General features: G+C 40.0%; 1 long non-coding RNA gene across 1 annotated transcript in view; it reads right to left on the bottom strand.

Annotated features, from left to right (window-relative positions):
* Window positions 1–1393: 1393 nt before the first annotated feature.
* The window catches only part of LOC148185180 (uncharacterized), a 51391-nt gene continuing 35932 nt past the window's right edge, over window positions 1394–16852 (bottom strand). The window contains exons 2-3 of the long non-coding RNA XR_015774124.1: window positions 1797–1852; window positions 1394–1702 (exon numbers count right to left, since the gene is read on the bottom strand). This is a non-coding gene — a long non-coding RNA (uncharacterized LOC148185180). The remainder of the gene's footprint in view (window positions 1703–1796; window positions 1853–16852) is intronic.

The following is a 16852-nucleotide window of genomic DNA, read 5'->3' as shown; positions in this document are numbered from 1 at the left end:
TTACAGAACAAGGGAAAAAACAAAGCTTGTCGGTGTACAGGGAATTATACATTAGACAGTAATAGCTACACTTGCAGCCACGAGTAAATTGTTAATTTATGTGTGTGTTCAGTGCTAAACGACAAAAGCCAAAAATTACTGGGATTTTTATGTTTAGACTTTAAAGTCTAAAGTGAAAAAAAAATCAAAAGCAAAGTACCCATGGCAACCTTAATTTTATTCATCTTGCCCTATGTTGGAGCTCTTGTTCAGTGATTTCACATTCCTGAGTAAACTTACATCTCTCAGATGATGTAAAGCAAGGTTAAAGAATTCTAAAAATTAATAAAGTCCTTCAGCATACTTGTAAGTGTGCTGGAGGCATTCAAATACACATTTTGAAGAAAAAAAAAAACTGCATTAATTTTTGAAAAGAAATAAATGCAAACTACCATCAAAGTATTTTCAACTTATCTCTTAGACTTTTAGCATACTCTTTTTCACATTTTTCTCAGTCTCTCAGTACAAGAAATAAGTAATACATTACTCATTTTACCTTTCAGTGTTTAGTCTCTGCTTCTTTGCTTATGTTCCAATGAGACATGAAAAGTTACATTTACCATGATTGTTTGGGGGGGAGCTTTCCTTATTTTTCCTCACTGGAATATTTTTATAATTATTTTTGTAGACAAGCGTAATTTTGTATGACGTTGTTTAATATAAGTAGAGTCATCCTGTAAACTTTCCAGACAGTTTAGCATATGTGTTTAGCATAACACTCTAATAATAGGATGCTTACACACCCATGCTCTGTCCAGTAAATGTGTAAATTAGCAGGTCCTCCCTCATCTTCAGAGCTCAATGTCTAATTTCATCCACATTTAAAAGACAAGGACATAAGCCTCCAATATAATTGAGTTCCTACAAGTTTAATGGAAAAATGAGCAGGCTAGAAGAAGACAGACATGAATTAATGTGGCCAGTGACATCCCAGAAGGGGGTCAAGTGGAGCTGAGCCACATTTTGTGTCACAGAAATCAGGTGCATTAGCACACTGGATATGCAAAGCTGCAGGTTAGCCAGGGGTTGTTGCAGCAGTGGGGGAAGGAATTACAAATCATTGTGTATTTTCTCAATGGGATCATACTTTAATGCTCCTGACGAGGTTTACCAGCCAGATCTCAACACCATTTTCTCCAAAAAATGCGCTGTTTCTGAAGAATGAATGCTGTGGCCTGCAAACTTCCCACCTAAAGGGTGTTGTACAGGTTGGAAGGATTCAAGTAGTCTTGCAAATAAGGGCAGAAGTAATTAGACTTTTAAAAGTAGCCAGTTAATGAACTTTGAAAAGGGCTGCAGGGGGCCAGGTTGAGGAGCTGATGCAACGTTCAGCCTGGCTGACACTGGTGTCACTGGGAGGAGAACCACTGCTGAGAGCACTTTCTACACACACTGAACAAAGCACTACCCAGAGGAAGTTTATTATCTTTACAGAGATCCATTTCTTTACACAGTGAAAGTGATGCAGTCTGCCTCTAGTGAATTCAGTGGAGCCCAGCAACAGGTTTTGGTGAGTTACATAGTTCATTGGCAAGTTTCTTGGCTCTGTGCACATTGCCTCAAGCCAGAAAGTACCAGAGCTCCAAACCTCAGAGAGTCCCAGTCATCTCTTACAGGCATCCTAGTTCCAAGCATCCTTCAGATCATCCCTTGATGCTTCATGCTGTCACAGAAGGAAAAAAAAAAAAAAGTAATTTCTGAATCAAGATGAATCACCTATTTTGTTCCAAGCCCAGGAAAAAAAAAATTAGAAGAACCTGCTCAAAATCACCCCCAGAACTTCTGGAAACACGCCATCCTTCCTCTGGCTGCTCTGCAAAGGCAACACACAAGCATTAATACGAGATCCTTACCTAAAGTCTTGGACCATAACCAAACGCCATTCACTCTCTTGCCCTTTCTCAAAAGCAAACAAAAAAACCTCCACAAAAACAACAACAAAGAGCATTATCTTAGCCTTTGTATCAGATGTTAACAGGATATTCTTTTCTCTCCTCTTAATAAAAAGTAAAATAATACATTATTAACTTTGGTAACAAAATATAGTGATGGTAAATAAAATACTGCTCATTGCAACTTTGGTTATGTTTCAGGAATTGCAACTGAATAGTACTCCTTGACTACCTGGTGCTCCACAAGACTGAATCCCAGTTTGGGGTCTATAGCAGCATTGCTGCTCAAGGGGCACTTAGACGGACTGGTTCCTTCAGACAAAAATATCTGATACCGAAATGTTTATGGATTAGACCTTACACAAGAAAAGAAATTTCAGTTCTGTGATATATACACAGTTTCAGTTCACTCTGTATAGAGTGATCTCACCCGAATTTATATTTTGCCACTACTGCACTCTACATTTTAAGCTGAAAGTTCTGTTGTTGCTGCAGGACACTATGAATAAACCTTATCTATCAGACAGTGAATGAGACCATGGATTACAAAATGAGAAACCCATCCTCCTTAGCTCAGAGCCATTTAGTGATTTTGAGGTTGTATGTAGCCATCATTTGTTCCGAGACTTCTACCAGTAGAAAACAATACAAAGTAAATTCTGTGTACTCAGCCACATTTCTCTCTTTCTCTTACTAACAACTACATAGGGCCAGAAATGCCTTACGCATCCCTCACGGAGCTCTAGCTGATGCATTAGGAACAGCTTTTTGCTCACTTCAAGTATTAGAGATTGACTCCACTGGCTCTACATAAAACAGGCAAATTTTATTTGTGACAAACAGGCTCAGAGCTGTAAGGTTTCCATGGAGGCCCCATGGGATGTGTCACTAGAGAAATCAGAGTGTGTGGGGACATGGTGCTGGATAGCAAAGCAAGAAGCAGAGGAACCCTGTTCAATGTGTGAAGGGAAGCATCTGCCCAAATTCTTTCAGCTGGTTGGTTTGCTGAGAGAGTGTAAGGCAGAGTGTGAAAGGCAGCAGCAAGGAGAAATGCAAAGAGTCAAAACCAGGATAGGAGGCAGAGTGTTAAGCTAAATAGCATTTCAGAGTGAAACCCTCACTTCCCTTTGTGTTTTCCTCAGCCATGCTCAGAGACTGTCCATCAGCTACACATTTTCTCAGGAAGGGGAAAGTGAGAACTCTCTGGACATGCAATAAAACATGATTATCCCACAAAAGACAGAGCCTGTGATTCTCCAGCAAATGTCTTCTCGGTTCTGACTTTTAGGAGGTTTATCAGATTCACCTCTCAGGAGTGGCGAATGCAGGAATCCTGCATTCCTGAATGCAGGAGCAGGCACCATTCTCATAAGCAGCAGTCACAATCCTCTGAGATGTTTTCATTCCCATTTGGAACAGGTGATGCCCTGATTGCAACGCTCTCCCAAATCAGCCTGAGAGAGGGAAGCTCATGCTTCTCCACTAACCTATACCTGTCCCACAAAGTGCAGCCTCAGCAGTGAGTGTGATTGTGGCCCCAAAGCTCCAACAAGGGAAGCATTGAGTGCAAAGAATGATGTCCTACAGACGAGGCAGCGCTGGAGGGGGCTGCCTTGATTAAACCGGGTTGTTCTGCTCACAAGTCCTCTGTGCACACTCTTGGTTATGGCTGTTAGAGCTGCAGCAGGGTGACATGAATTGCCTTTTATCTAATTGGAAAACACCCACAGAGTTTAGAAGTACTCATTTAGACAGGCAAATCAATAAAGGAAATGGTAAGCATGAGAATACAGTGCAGCTATAGAGCCTGTGTGGGTCCTGTATGCTTTTGCTTAATAAAGATTAACTCTTGCCAGTTTGCTGCAATACCCAGACCTCGATAATAGCAGAACTGGTGGATTCTGTCCTATAATGGCAAGGACTAGCTTGCCCTTATGCATACACCTCAAGGCAAGAGAATAAGCCTTTTGTTAATGAGGCTAGAAAATCAAAAGACATTGCAGAGAAGGCAGAAGAGAGGAAAAACTTCCCTTAATTGTAACAGTTCTGAAGATGGCAATCAGATTTCTATTAAAAGGGGGAAAAAAAGCAAAACCTAGTTTGCAAAACACCAAAAGCATCATCTGTATTTCTGTAGAGGTCTGCTGCTATAACGCAAACTGCAATGAAGGAAATGAGCAGAATAGCAAGTCCAGCTTCTGAACTTTCAACTTTTCTTGTCCTTTTACTTCCACACTCATCAGTGACTGTGCAAATCCTCACCCAGAGTCACTCAAAAAAAAAAAAAATCAGGACTATTAAGAACAATTATTTAGTTGTTAAAAGCCCCTACAGGTTTCAAGAAAAAGAAAAAAAAAAAAAAAAAACAAACCAGCAAAAGCTCCACAATTCTTACAGTTGCTTAGTTCAGGATTAGTTTTGTTTTTTCTTATTTCTCTTTGACATTCCTTCCCCTAAATCTCCAATCACTTTCACAACAGGCTTATACTGAGTAGCTTCAGGCAGCTGAGAAAATAAAAATCCTGTTTAGCAATGTAAGTATCTCTCCTCTCACTGCTGCTAATAGGAGTTCTGTGCATAAATCACAGCATGCACCAAAGGGAGAACAGATCTTGAAGCCCACGACTGTCTTCACCCACTGCTTTATTCTCTTCTCATTTACACTAACATATTGGCCTCGGGGGGAGCTCTTCTGACATGTCTCAGTGTAAGCCAGAGGAAAAGCAGGCCCCTGGGATGACAATAGAGAATTTGGCATCTTAGCCCGCTGGCAAAGGTCTGAAGGAACATTCAGAATAATACAGGTTGACTCATAATGGCTCCACAGAAACCAAAGGCATGGGATAGGTTAGGATTCATGTTCCAAATTCAGCCATCCTTCCCGCATCACCACCTGCTGGCCCTTCCACAGGTACTTTACAGAAATACAGATAACCCAGTATTTCCTTGCTGGGGTGACAACTGTTTAGAAAAGGGTGTTGGAGGAGTTGACAGGAGTGACAATCACCCCATGTTCAGGAAGTTTCTCTATCCTCTCCCTATGAACCACTCACTGCATGGCTGAGGGTGAGTCTGCCAAGCAACCTCTCAAGGCCATTGCTGTTGGGATTAGAAAGCTCTCCTCTGTTCCAAGAAAAAAAAACTACCACCAGTATTTTAGGTAAGTTATTTTATATATAGCAGCTGCAGATCTTTAGTTCATGTTTCCTTTCAAACAAAGATTTTATTGATCTACATAAACGAGTAAAAGCCAAACAGATCTTTAAAAAAAGTACTTCCATTTCCACTTATGTTCAGTTAGAAAAGGAAACACGTAATAAAATTAATGGATTTTTTTATTGGTTCCTTTTCCTCTTATTGACAAAGTGTATTTTAATAAGGATTTTATCTCCTCTTGCTTGATCCCACACTAAAGTCATGATCCCATACTTTGGACATCAGTCTGTTGCCATGGAAATCATCATAATATCACCAAAAAAGCAGTATTATGACTTCACTGAGGGATCAAGAAGAGAGAAAAAGACAAGCTGTATGGGATCAAGTCCTTAAGCAGCAATAGCCTTAGTTGTTAACACAAAGAAAGAGAACAATTTTGAAAAATACATCAGAGACAAATTCACATATGTTTTGCAAAGTTCAAAGAATATTTTTCCTAGAAGGCAAATGCCTTTTGAAGCAGTAATTTCAAAGAGATCCTAAGTGCCTAGTTTCTGTCCTTCCAGTCTGTAATCCCACTCACCATTTGAAACATGCTCTTTCTATGAATAAATTCTGGTCATTTTCATTGTATCCCTTCCCAATGCCCACTCTCACGAGCTCCTTGCCAAACTTGCAGTCCCATTTCAGTACTGAAAGGGCTGATACTTAATTCAAATTAACTTTTTCAATTAAACACAGTCATTTATTTCAGGTGGTTTGGGTGGTGAGATGAGGTGACATGTGCCAAATTCAACCACAAAATGGAATTCATATATGGGTAGCATGACATGCAGACCTGGTAAGCTCGCTCTAAGCCTAAAAGTACACTCAGTATCCCCAAGACTGCATTTTGCCTCTGAAGAGTTAAAGTGAACTCTCCTGTTCATTTTCAACCTCTGCTATAGCACTTCCTTGTGCTGCTTAAGAACAAGACAGGCTTTAAGGATCCAGCCATAGAAGGCTTTCCTAAGAGATGGCCAGGCCAGTTTCAGCAGCTACACACAAATTCAAAGGTGAAAATTTTCATCCTTTCACCTGTACAAACAGTTAGACCTGAAGGCTCATCTAGGACTCTTCATATCCCAGTAGGGCTGTGTGAATGAATTAAAACTTGTGGAAAAAGAAACACCATTAATACTTTGAAAACTTAAATAGCTCAGTGGGTCCTGCATGATGGTGGGTGCTGCCATATCCTGTTGATGTAAATTCTGACAGGAGCAGCAACCTTACAAGAATAACAGCAAGAGAGACACTTTGAGAAACTCCAGAAGTGAGTTGTGGCCTTAATAATTTCCTTTCAGGACATATTTGTTTTCGTGAGCTCTGTTCCAGTGATCATTTTGGAAGGCTGCCTAAAGCTGAAGACGAGAAGAGGCACTGCTGCAGAATTCAACTTTAGACTTTGAGCTTTAACGAGCATGACCTTCTCCCAAAACCTGCCAGGCTTGGCAGCTCTCTGAGAGCTCCTTTCCACACACCAACATCAAACAGTTTCCCCCTGCAACTCTGTCTCAGGAAGAAAATAGGATTTGCAGTAGTCACAGACAGTACAAAAGGTGCTGGAAGAAATATTAGAGAGAGAAAAGAAAGCAGTGGTTGAGATAAGGCTGTTCCCTTCATCGGTTCTCTCATTTTCTGTTGGATGAAAAACTTATCTTCCTTCTGAACACCAACATGCACACACCATAAACTTGTGATTGCTTATGAATTTACATGTATACAGCTTGGGTTTCTCAACATTACTAAATCTTCCCAGTGAGAAAGCCTAGAGCATCTGTACTACATACCAAAAAACTATTCGTTCCCATTAAGAATTCACTGGCTTTTTGCCCCCAGATGTGTTTTAAGCTGCTGTGAAGACTCAGAATTCAGCAGATTAATGTGCTCCAAATGTCATTTGATAAAGGGCACTGCTGTCAATGGTTCATTCCCACTGCACAGATTTAATTACCTAAATGAAGTACCCTCCAAGAAAAACACATTTCTTTTGGTTAGGAGTTTTTTGCGCTTGCATTTTAGGTTGATTTTTTTTTAAAAAAATAAAACTCAATTTCAGTTTATATTTTTTCCTTTCTAATTTAAATTAATCTCCTTAGTTGTTTTATTTTAGAAAACACCTGGAACAGGATTATTATTTCAAAGAGGCAATTATGAAATTTGAAATATAACTATGATATTTATTCCTTTAATTACAGATATAAATAGGGACTATAATGCAGAAATCGCTTACAGGCATCTTCCTGGATTGTGTTGGAAGAAAACTGCAGAATCTGCTGCTCATATAATTCCAAGGGGACTCAAAACTAAGATAAAATAAGGAGGCAGCTACACCTACTACTGACTTCTGCCTGAAACTTTGGCCTGACCTTTCCCTGTCATAGGCCTGGTAGTGCAATCAGAACAAAAATTGCAAGGGTCTTAGCAAATTATTGAAATCAAACAAAAATATTGCAGCTCTGACTGCAGAAAGCAGGACTTCTCTGATCCTGGAGTAAGCAAAGCAGGATTAAGTCACAATAACAGCCCATATCCTTTGCCAGAAGTCTTAGTCTTTTGCATTTTGGAGCTGGGAAATTTAATCCTATGTTGAAATGTCTACAGATAAAACAGAGGGAGCGCTAGTTGACAGAGAGAAGTTAGTGAATTAAAGGAAATTGATAGTGGAGGTCTTTAAGAGTAGGGAGGATGAGACCACATCAGGAATAAAAGGGTTACATGGAACTAGAGTGTCTCTCAGGGCTTCTCCCAACCCTATGCTACTTTAGGGCACCCATGCCAACATCGCCCAGTGCGAGGCAGAGAGATGGCAGCCACACCAAGGATCAGAACAAAATGCACTTATTCACCATCCCTGTTCAGAGCCCTTCATTATTTTAGCTGGCCACGGTGACAGCTATAATTAGGCACTCTTAGCACAGCATGATACCTTTCAGAAATCAAGGCACTCCCCTGCACTCCCCACCCCCTTGAGAGCCATGTTAAGGGGCAACTTCCACAACCGCTGCCTGCTGACCCCTCTCTGACATGACTTGATCATTCTCAGTTATTGATCTCAGCTCTTTTTTTCCCCCATTTGTGACTCCCAAGCCACCTGCCAGGTAATAAAAATCTGCATCAAAATGCACAGCACACAGTGTGCTGTGAGCCAGAAGTAACATTTGTCTTACAGACCTGGAAAGCTGACAGTGTCTATGGAGGCCAGTTATCACAGTGTTGTTTGATCATTCTGCTGAGGTTGTAAATAACTTCCATGGGTAGCCAAATGGGGACAAAAATGGAGAACCTGCCATGGTAACTATAAAAACAAGGTGCTGCTCTGTCGGTGGCAGCAGACAGAGTTAAGCAAGATAAGCAGCCCCTGCTGCCTACAGACCTCTGAAGACTCCCTGAGTTTCAAAGGGAAAGTATAGGATGATCGGTTTTTCTTGCACGACCATTAATTAAATCTTTAACTGCATTGCTGTCCATCAAGTACTCTGCTCAGAGGCAAGCCCAGCACAAGCATCTCTAAATGGCTCAATGAAGCCTGGTAAAGATATGTCACATTTCAATACCAGTCTCATGCAGGAAAATTTTTTTATCCCTTTGCTCTCTAAAGCACCTCCAAACCCCATATGCCAGTGGAAGCAAATGTACCCACTGAATGAGGTTAGCAGTATTTTTGGTTTGAGATTTGCCTCTTTTCTCACTCCCTTTTTCCACCAGAATGTGAAACTCTAAAATATGACTTGTGTGGCTATATATCTGAGTTACACATTGTTTCCTAAAAGCCTATTGTGCCAGGTTTACACTGAAAAGTCAGTGTAGCAACCCAGCATACTACTAAAATAAAGGTAATGAAGACCTAGAACTGATGCCACAGGCTCTGCCAAAGAGATGAAGGTTACAGACCTGATTCTGTCTCAAAGCTTCTCCATTCCCATTTCAGTTCTCCAGCCCTGAATGAGGACTTTAAACAACTCAATAGAGCAATAAAACTGGAGACAAGTTAGGCAAGTAAAAGAAGGGGGGCAAGAGGAATAAAAGCACACTTGCAACCGCTGTTCCTGTGTTCTCCTCAGATCTAAGCAGGTCTCAGGTATTGAAATTCAAATAAAAATCAACAGCAACAATGAAATAAACTATACTTCCAAAATGAACTTATTCTCTTAGGTCCAATGAGACCAAAAAATCTCCAAGTAATATCAGAACTCCAAATACATTATGCTGATCCTCAATCCATTAAAAATCCTTCCTGAAGCTGTGCCTGCCTCACCACTGGGTGTTCATTAAACATTGTTCAGTGTTCAATGAGAGGATAATGCTTTCTGAATTTCCAGAAATGTTCTAAATTACAAAAAGTACCAACCCATTGCTGCTGTTATCACAGACTAGAAGATATCTCAGGACATCTTTGGTTCCTTTTTCCTACCTTGGAAGGCTGTAGCACCTTTCAAAGAGGAGCTCTAACTTCCCAGGTAGAACAATTTTCTTACAGTCTCTATTTTCAGCAAGACACTTTGAAATTAAACCTAGAATATGATCATATTGTTTTGGCAAATATACTGGCTGGCTTGGCAAAGGGAAAATGCACATACAAGGCTTTCATTTCACCTCAAAAGGACAGGTATTGACAGTGATTGAAGTCTGTCTAGTGAATGAGGCTTTTGAAGGCACACAGGAAATGAATCAGTGCTTTCACTCCATTTTTTTTTGCATAATAGCAATCCCTTTCCAATAACACTAGACTGAGATATGGGTGCAAGATGGGGGTTGGGGACCAAACTCTTATTTCATCTCCAAGGCGAATGATATCTCAGCAATTACCTTTAAAGTGCCAGCAATGTTGCTGCAGCCAGGGAATCTATGGGTTTTTTCTGTATTAAATAATTCAAACCAACAGCAGTTGCTTCCCTGCTGTCACAATCCAGCTCCTTTTATAAACATTAAACATATCTAACATATTTAAGAGTTAGCATATAAATATTATACACTAAAAACATCTACTTAAAAAATGTTTCCATCAAGTTGTTCAAGGCTTTATACCAGGAGGTTTTTTTATTCATCTTCTTCTCTTAGATGTGTATATGGTGCATATGTAAACAGGTGATAATATATTTTTAATAGACAGGACAAAACTTAGAACTTTTGATTTAAAAAAAAGAAAAAGAAGGAAACAGACATTCAGAAAAATCTAACTTGCTCTTTTACTAGATCACAGAGTAATTTGACATAGGCTAAGAATTTTTTATAGCTGCTCATCTACGCCATTCTTCAATCGTAATGAGGTACAAAGATAACCTTCCAAACTTGTTCCCCCATTATTTAAGCATTTCTAAGTTTTTCTCTTTTTCTGTAAATTATTACTGTACAGATATAAATGGATTTGCAGCACTAGAGCTAAGGAGCCAGTTCTCCTCTCCTTTATACCAAATAAAGCGAGGAATAACTCCAATGAGAACACTTCTAAAATTGACTAAATTGTACCAAACACATTCCTAGTCTCGAGGCAACATTTTTCTCTTGAAAAACAATAAACCCCCCAAACTTATCTAACAACTTCAAATGGGTAGTTTATGAGATCTGACACTTTGGGGGCTGGAAGAAATATTATTTTAATGAATTGAATTTATGGAAGCACTTAGGTTGGATCATTACTCTCAGAGCTATAATGCTTAACTTGAAATAGTGACTTAAAGCTAGATTTGCTCCTAAAACACAGGATTTTTCTCCTGAATGCAGATGCCTCCTTTCAAAGTTATAACCCAAGAGATTTCACACAATTGCAACCTTTCTCTGGAAGCGTTTAAACTCCTTTAGCACTTCCTTTTTTAAATGAAAGCTGTCACGTGCCTTAACATGTTCTTCCAAGCCTGCCCAGGGCACCTGTGGCACCCAGTTCTGGCCTGATGGAAACCCAAACTGGAGTGAGAGCAGCTACAGGAGTCCACACCCGTGGCTCCTCTTCCTTGGGTCCCTTTTTAGGGAGAAGGCATTCAAAACTGGTTTTCCAAAATGAGCACTCCAACACCCTTTTTGAGGGAAGGCATGCACTGGTTTGACTTGCAGAGCTGCAATGCCATGTGGGAAAGGGTTTGAGCAGAAGGAAAGAGTGGCAAGTTCAGCAGCACAGCTCTGAAACTGGAGGGTCCCTCAGTAAAGAGGGCCAGGATTCAAGTCTCTTCCCTGTCTTTCCACAGAAACATCTGTAAGATACATTTTTTTCAACGTTCTGTGGTAGTTGCATCCAAATCTGATGCCCATGAAGTGTCCCTCCACCAGATAATAGTTACAGCACAGGTGGAAGGCTCTCCATCCAGTACCAAGGGTCAGCAGAGGTAAAGGACCCCCTCACCTTCTCATCCAGATTTGTTGCTTACATGCAGCAGAGGAGTTTTTTCCAGTACATATTCTTGTGCAGCACTCCATGTTACAAGCAGCTTTTAAATCAGTAAAACCCCAGGGATAAGGAAGGATTCCAGAACACAGACTAAAATACCATGGAAATGAACTAAAGCAATTCGTGATTTTAATTCCCCTTTTTTCCCCTCTCACAATCTGCCCCCTACAGAAGATTATCATGATCTTCTTACATAAGTTAAACAAAGTAGCATAGGCCACTGCAGTATCATCCAAGACCTGTAACTTGTCTACAAATTCTCCAAAAGCGGATGATTTCAGTAACTGCACCTTCAAGTAAACACAAGACACCTACTACACCCCATTACATTACTGTTTTACCAGAAGTCCTTTGGTAAGATAACCTCTACTATTCCATTGTATTAGAAACCATTCCCTGACATTACTAATGCCGAAGAGACTTCCCAGTTTTATTATCTTTTCCTTCTGAGATGTTTTGATGGATGATATTATCAACGTTGATTACCAACACAGAGATACAATGTTATGCTGACATCTGCATTCAAAGTGGACCCCTAAAGAATATAAAGGTATTACTTGGCATGCACAAACAGTCTAAGATGGCTCCCATACTGCAGTCACTCCAGAAACACTGTATTATACCCAGCTGAGATTCACAGCCAAGCCAATATTAGCAGAAGATTTACTCAGTCACTTACACACACACACAAAGTTCTTCCAACATTTTTTGTAATAACAACTTTTCCATTTCAGGCATTTTGCAAAACTATTAAGCCTTTTTCTTTAAAGTGATGTTTCTGACACCAGCTGAAAAAAAGAGGAAAAAATTTAAAGCTGCTGTTCTGTCCTTAATCTGATGCATTGTGGTTATGATGAGGCACTGACTGGATAACTGTATCTGCAGGTTTGCTGTGTGTCTTGCAGCTTTAGGCAGACCCTAGGTAGAAGGGCTTATGAAACTGATCTCTGGGAATGTATAAGTTACTATCCTTCTGTCATCTATTTCACAGAATTAGTTTTTATTATCTATATAGTTGGAAGATGGTCCAAAAGGTAAAGCTGTTGCCATTGTTGCCAGCAATGCTGTGCATCATTACTAGACTCCCAGACTGATGGCATTAGTGCAGCCTATGAAACTTCTTAGCTGGTGACAAAACCTTCAACTTAATTACACAAACATTGGGGTTTTTTTGTCTTTATTAATTTTTCAAAGCCTATCCTAATAGTGTTTCATAAGGAAAACCAAGGGGACTAAGTTTTCTGTCTTTTGTATAATTTGGTTCCCTTCAATTTGCTAATTCTGCTGAATTCTTCCAGTAGCTGCCTCACTATTTACCACGCAGCAGAGGTCTGATACCTTCCCTACAGAGACAAGTAGCTTTGCCTTCTCCTTCGGGCTCTTCTTGCTCCTCCAAATTATTCTGATTGATATAGACCTCAATCCATGCTAATTATGCAGAGCTTCTCTTATAAAGTGCAGTTCCCATGGCAACAGCATAGGGCAAACAGGTGCGTGGAAAGCTGTGATATATTAAAAGACAGCTACCCTCTGCCTCTGCGATGTAGATTGCCATTCGCAGGGTTTATTTATAGCAGGTAGTAATTAATCCATGTGAATCTCATTTCATTGAGAAGGAAAAAAAATGAAAAGTGCACAGAATTATTAGCAAGAGTCCTAATTATCCTCTTACCATGGATTCTGAAAGTTTTGTCGCCATCAGATAATGCAAACATGGAATTGTTGAATTATCATTTGTGTGGAGACATCAATATTAGTAACGCTACGCCATCGCCTGACAAACACCTCACATTCTCCCCCCACAGAGCTGGAACTTGCATTAATGTTGGCAGAGTAAAGCTGGAGCAACAAAATATAGACATTACTCTGTTAAGAAAGAAGGAGATGTTGGCTTCTCTTGGGAAGCCATAACACTGAGGTAACTGGGAATCAAATGTTCAGTACAAGCTTTCAAACCCTTTGCCAGGAATGACCAAGCAGGTTTTAGCTCTGATACCAGCTCTCTCTGTGGCCTGAAGCAAGTCTGTCAACCTCTCTTTGTCTGCTCTGACTCCCATAATGCCTGTCTTTTTAGGACTAAAAGCAAATGGTCTGAAAACACTTCAAAGATGAAAAATTGGATATTATGTTGCAAAGTAGGGTAGTCTTTGCATTTGAAAAAAACTGCACAGAGTAGATTCATCTCTGTCTAGCTCAGCCTTGTGTTTCAGAGCTCTTTGAGAAACATAAGTAAATTTAGGGAACCAAAACAAAACTGGTCAGAATTGTGATTCACACTGCCATGCAACATTAGTACTTGATGGATTTCTTGGATCTTGGCTATGTCTCAGTTCTTACTCCTTATTTTTCTTTGTCATGCTTGTGTGAATGATCGCAGTTGGCAGACAACATTCCAGATTTTAAAAAAGACAATGATAGAAAATAAACACTTGATCATCAAAACAGCCTTCCCAAAAAAATCAATACATGTCTTAGATGAAAGTGTGTAGTTTGGAGTCTAAGCTTGAGAAGGTGGAGAAAAGATGCCCAGTGGCTATTATGGACACCACTAGGAATATTTTTACAGAAGAATCTTTCAGTCATTATTACTGCAAAACCTACATAATTTTCCACTGCTCTGGTTTGGTTTTTTTTTCTAAAAAACAAAAAGCAACTTTGAAAGTTAAACGACCTGCAAATATGGGTCAGATCATTTACAAACATTGTAGCCTGAGCTACCTCTCAAGTCTCAGGGCATTCTCAAACCATCAGCTTCTTCCAGTCCGAAGTGAGAGCTTAGGGAATACAACAGCCTGGAAAATTCTGGACCTGGTGAGCATTCCTCTTGTAAACACAAGCTCCAGAAAGCCAGGGGCAATGACTGAACATCCCTTGCAGCAAGACCTGCCAGTGCTAAGGATGGTTTGCCACAACAGCACAGCATTACTGGGGCCACAGGGTCTGAATTTGCCACAGTTTAGAAGACTTCTTCCTGACTTGGATGGAGTCATTGCCTGCTATCCTTTGAAGTTAAGCAGCTCCAGTGTAGGAGACATTGCATATCATCCCAGGAATCATGCAAAGTGACCTAAGTCAAGATTTCATGTGACCTATAGTCCAAGGCAGCACCTTGTTCTTGCTTTAGCTGATTCAGGTTAGAGTGTCACAGCCAGCAGCTAAACTTGTAATTCTAAGAGAAAGCAAAAATCATGATGGGGTAGCAATTATTCATTTCCTGAACAGACCCAGTTACATCAGAATATGAAAAATGAAAGCTACAAAGGTATGCACCTAACCTGCTGGGAAATCCTCCCATGATAAAATTCTTCTCAGGAATATAAATATTTCACAGAAGTGGGTTACACACGTTTTGAAACCCAGTATAAATCAGCCTGCTCTGATTCAGGCCTAGCTCAGAGGACAAGCACTACATGCTGCACTCAGAAAAGGCCCTACAAGGCTTCATGAAGTGGTAATGTTGACAAGTATGGGGCAGTAGAGAGGGTATAAATTTGCCTTTTGAGAGTCTTAATTGCCTTTTCCTGACTCTTATACTAATTACTACATATATTAGACCACCATTCTGTCAGATTTGATGCATATGTTTATTGCAACTCATTAGCCATGTATCCATTTTAACCTAAAAAACACGAACTCAGAACAATGCAGGTGAATTAATTATTCTTGCAAACCAGAGTAATTTTTACAGCAAGGTCTGCTTGTTATGGCTTTCCAGCTGCTCAGGGATCTCTGCATCATTCTCTTACAGCACCACAAGACCAGGAACAGCTGAAGGAAAGAACACAGCAGCCACAGATGCTGTTTACACCCGGGCTGCATCAGGGACTCGGAGCAGGCTGCAGATACCTCTTATACATGACTTACATCAATTAAATTTCTGCTAAAGCAGAAAACTTCAGCTGGAAACTCCAAGCAAACTTCAGCCCTATTTTACTGTGTGAGCAGGAGAGAGAAGGTTGAGCATCTCACCAGCCTCTCAGATCATCTGGTTGTTGAAAGGCTCAGGCCAATTTTTTGGTGTTCTCTGCCTCAAGAGCCTAACCCAGTTCCTAGGTCTGAACTCTCCCTGTTTTAACAAACCTTTTATTTTCCAGGGGTTTGTGGCAGAAGACAGAGGCTAGCTTAGCCTTGAAAGCCCAGGCCTACTGGATGTTAATATGTAACATCTTAAGTTTTATCAGTTCCAGCCATATTTCTTGACTCATCCTTCAAAACTGCCTCAAGCCCATCAATAACTTCCAGCAAGGAGGAAGAGAGGCTGCTGGCAGCTTCAAAAGAGTACTCCAGCATATGCTTGCACCTTGAAACAAGCCCTATGGAGCTCTGAGCTAAAAAGCACTCTTCGATAATCTTTCCAGTGTGCTCCCTACTCTTAAGCCTATTAGGTTTCACAATGTAGTCTGTTTTCCAGTGAGGCTGCAGCCTCTCCCAGCAGGACCCATCTCTTACAGTATGTTTGTATAGGTCAACCTCAGTACAAGTTATAGTTAATAACAATAATAATAATAATAATAATAATAATAATAATAATAAGGGATACTTCCACCCTGATGGAGTTGTGGTGATCTGAGGACATAAAAATAAAAAGTTTGAATGGAAAGAGGAAATACTTGCTTTTGTTGTTCCTTTTTTTTTTCTTAAGACTGAGAGACTGAGAAATGGAAAAAGCAGAAAATCCTTGTATGCCCAGGAGCTTGCCTACTTTCTCCATCCCATCCTACTAGTTAGTTTAATAAAAGATTGTACTTGCTTTGCCAAATAATTGCATTTAATGTCAAGAGAGTTAAGGTCTCAGTTAAACTCTGTTTGAGCAGGATTTTAAATTAAAGCATGCAAACTTACCACTCTTTACTGTGAGACATCCCTTGTGTCCTTCAAAGAGTGTGGACTGCAAGGGTCACCACTAGAAATTGTTTAGAACTAGCTACTGGATTTTTTTTCCCTCTCCTGGCAAAGCTGGAAATATTTAAAAGCCATGAATGGCTTCTGCTAATTTGTTTTCTTTTCACATCAAGTAAATCAAATTCTCTACTTTGAATGCTTTTCCAAGGTCTTCACTCTAAGAAAGCATCAATTTGTTCTAACCTAAGGAGACTATAATGACCCCTTACAACAAATTCATGTTCTTCTCATGATGTATATGTTGCTTTTTTGTAGGTCTTGCCATGTTACTGTACACAGAGGACAACTGGAAAATGCTCTTTTCCACTTATTCTGATTCCAAAAGTCTGACTGTTCATAGGAACACTCTCATACATATAACGTTGGATCAAAAATTGTCACAGACTGACATAATGACAGAAAAACATATAGTAAAGAAAAAAATTTAACCACTTCAGTAGTC

This window comes from Pseudopodoces humilis, chromosome 1 (assembly GCF_049639895.1).
Source record: "Pseudopodoces humilis isolate 2021_Gansu_Grassland_sample_001 chromosome 1, ASM4963989v1, whole genome shotgun sequence".
Classification (NCBI taxonomy): Eukaryota; Metazoa; Chordata; class Aves; order Passeriformes; family Paridae; genus Pseudopodoces; species Pseudopodoces humilis.
Note: the sequence above shows the minus strand (reverse complement) of the source record. Positions and strands in the feature narration are given on the sequence as shown.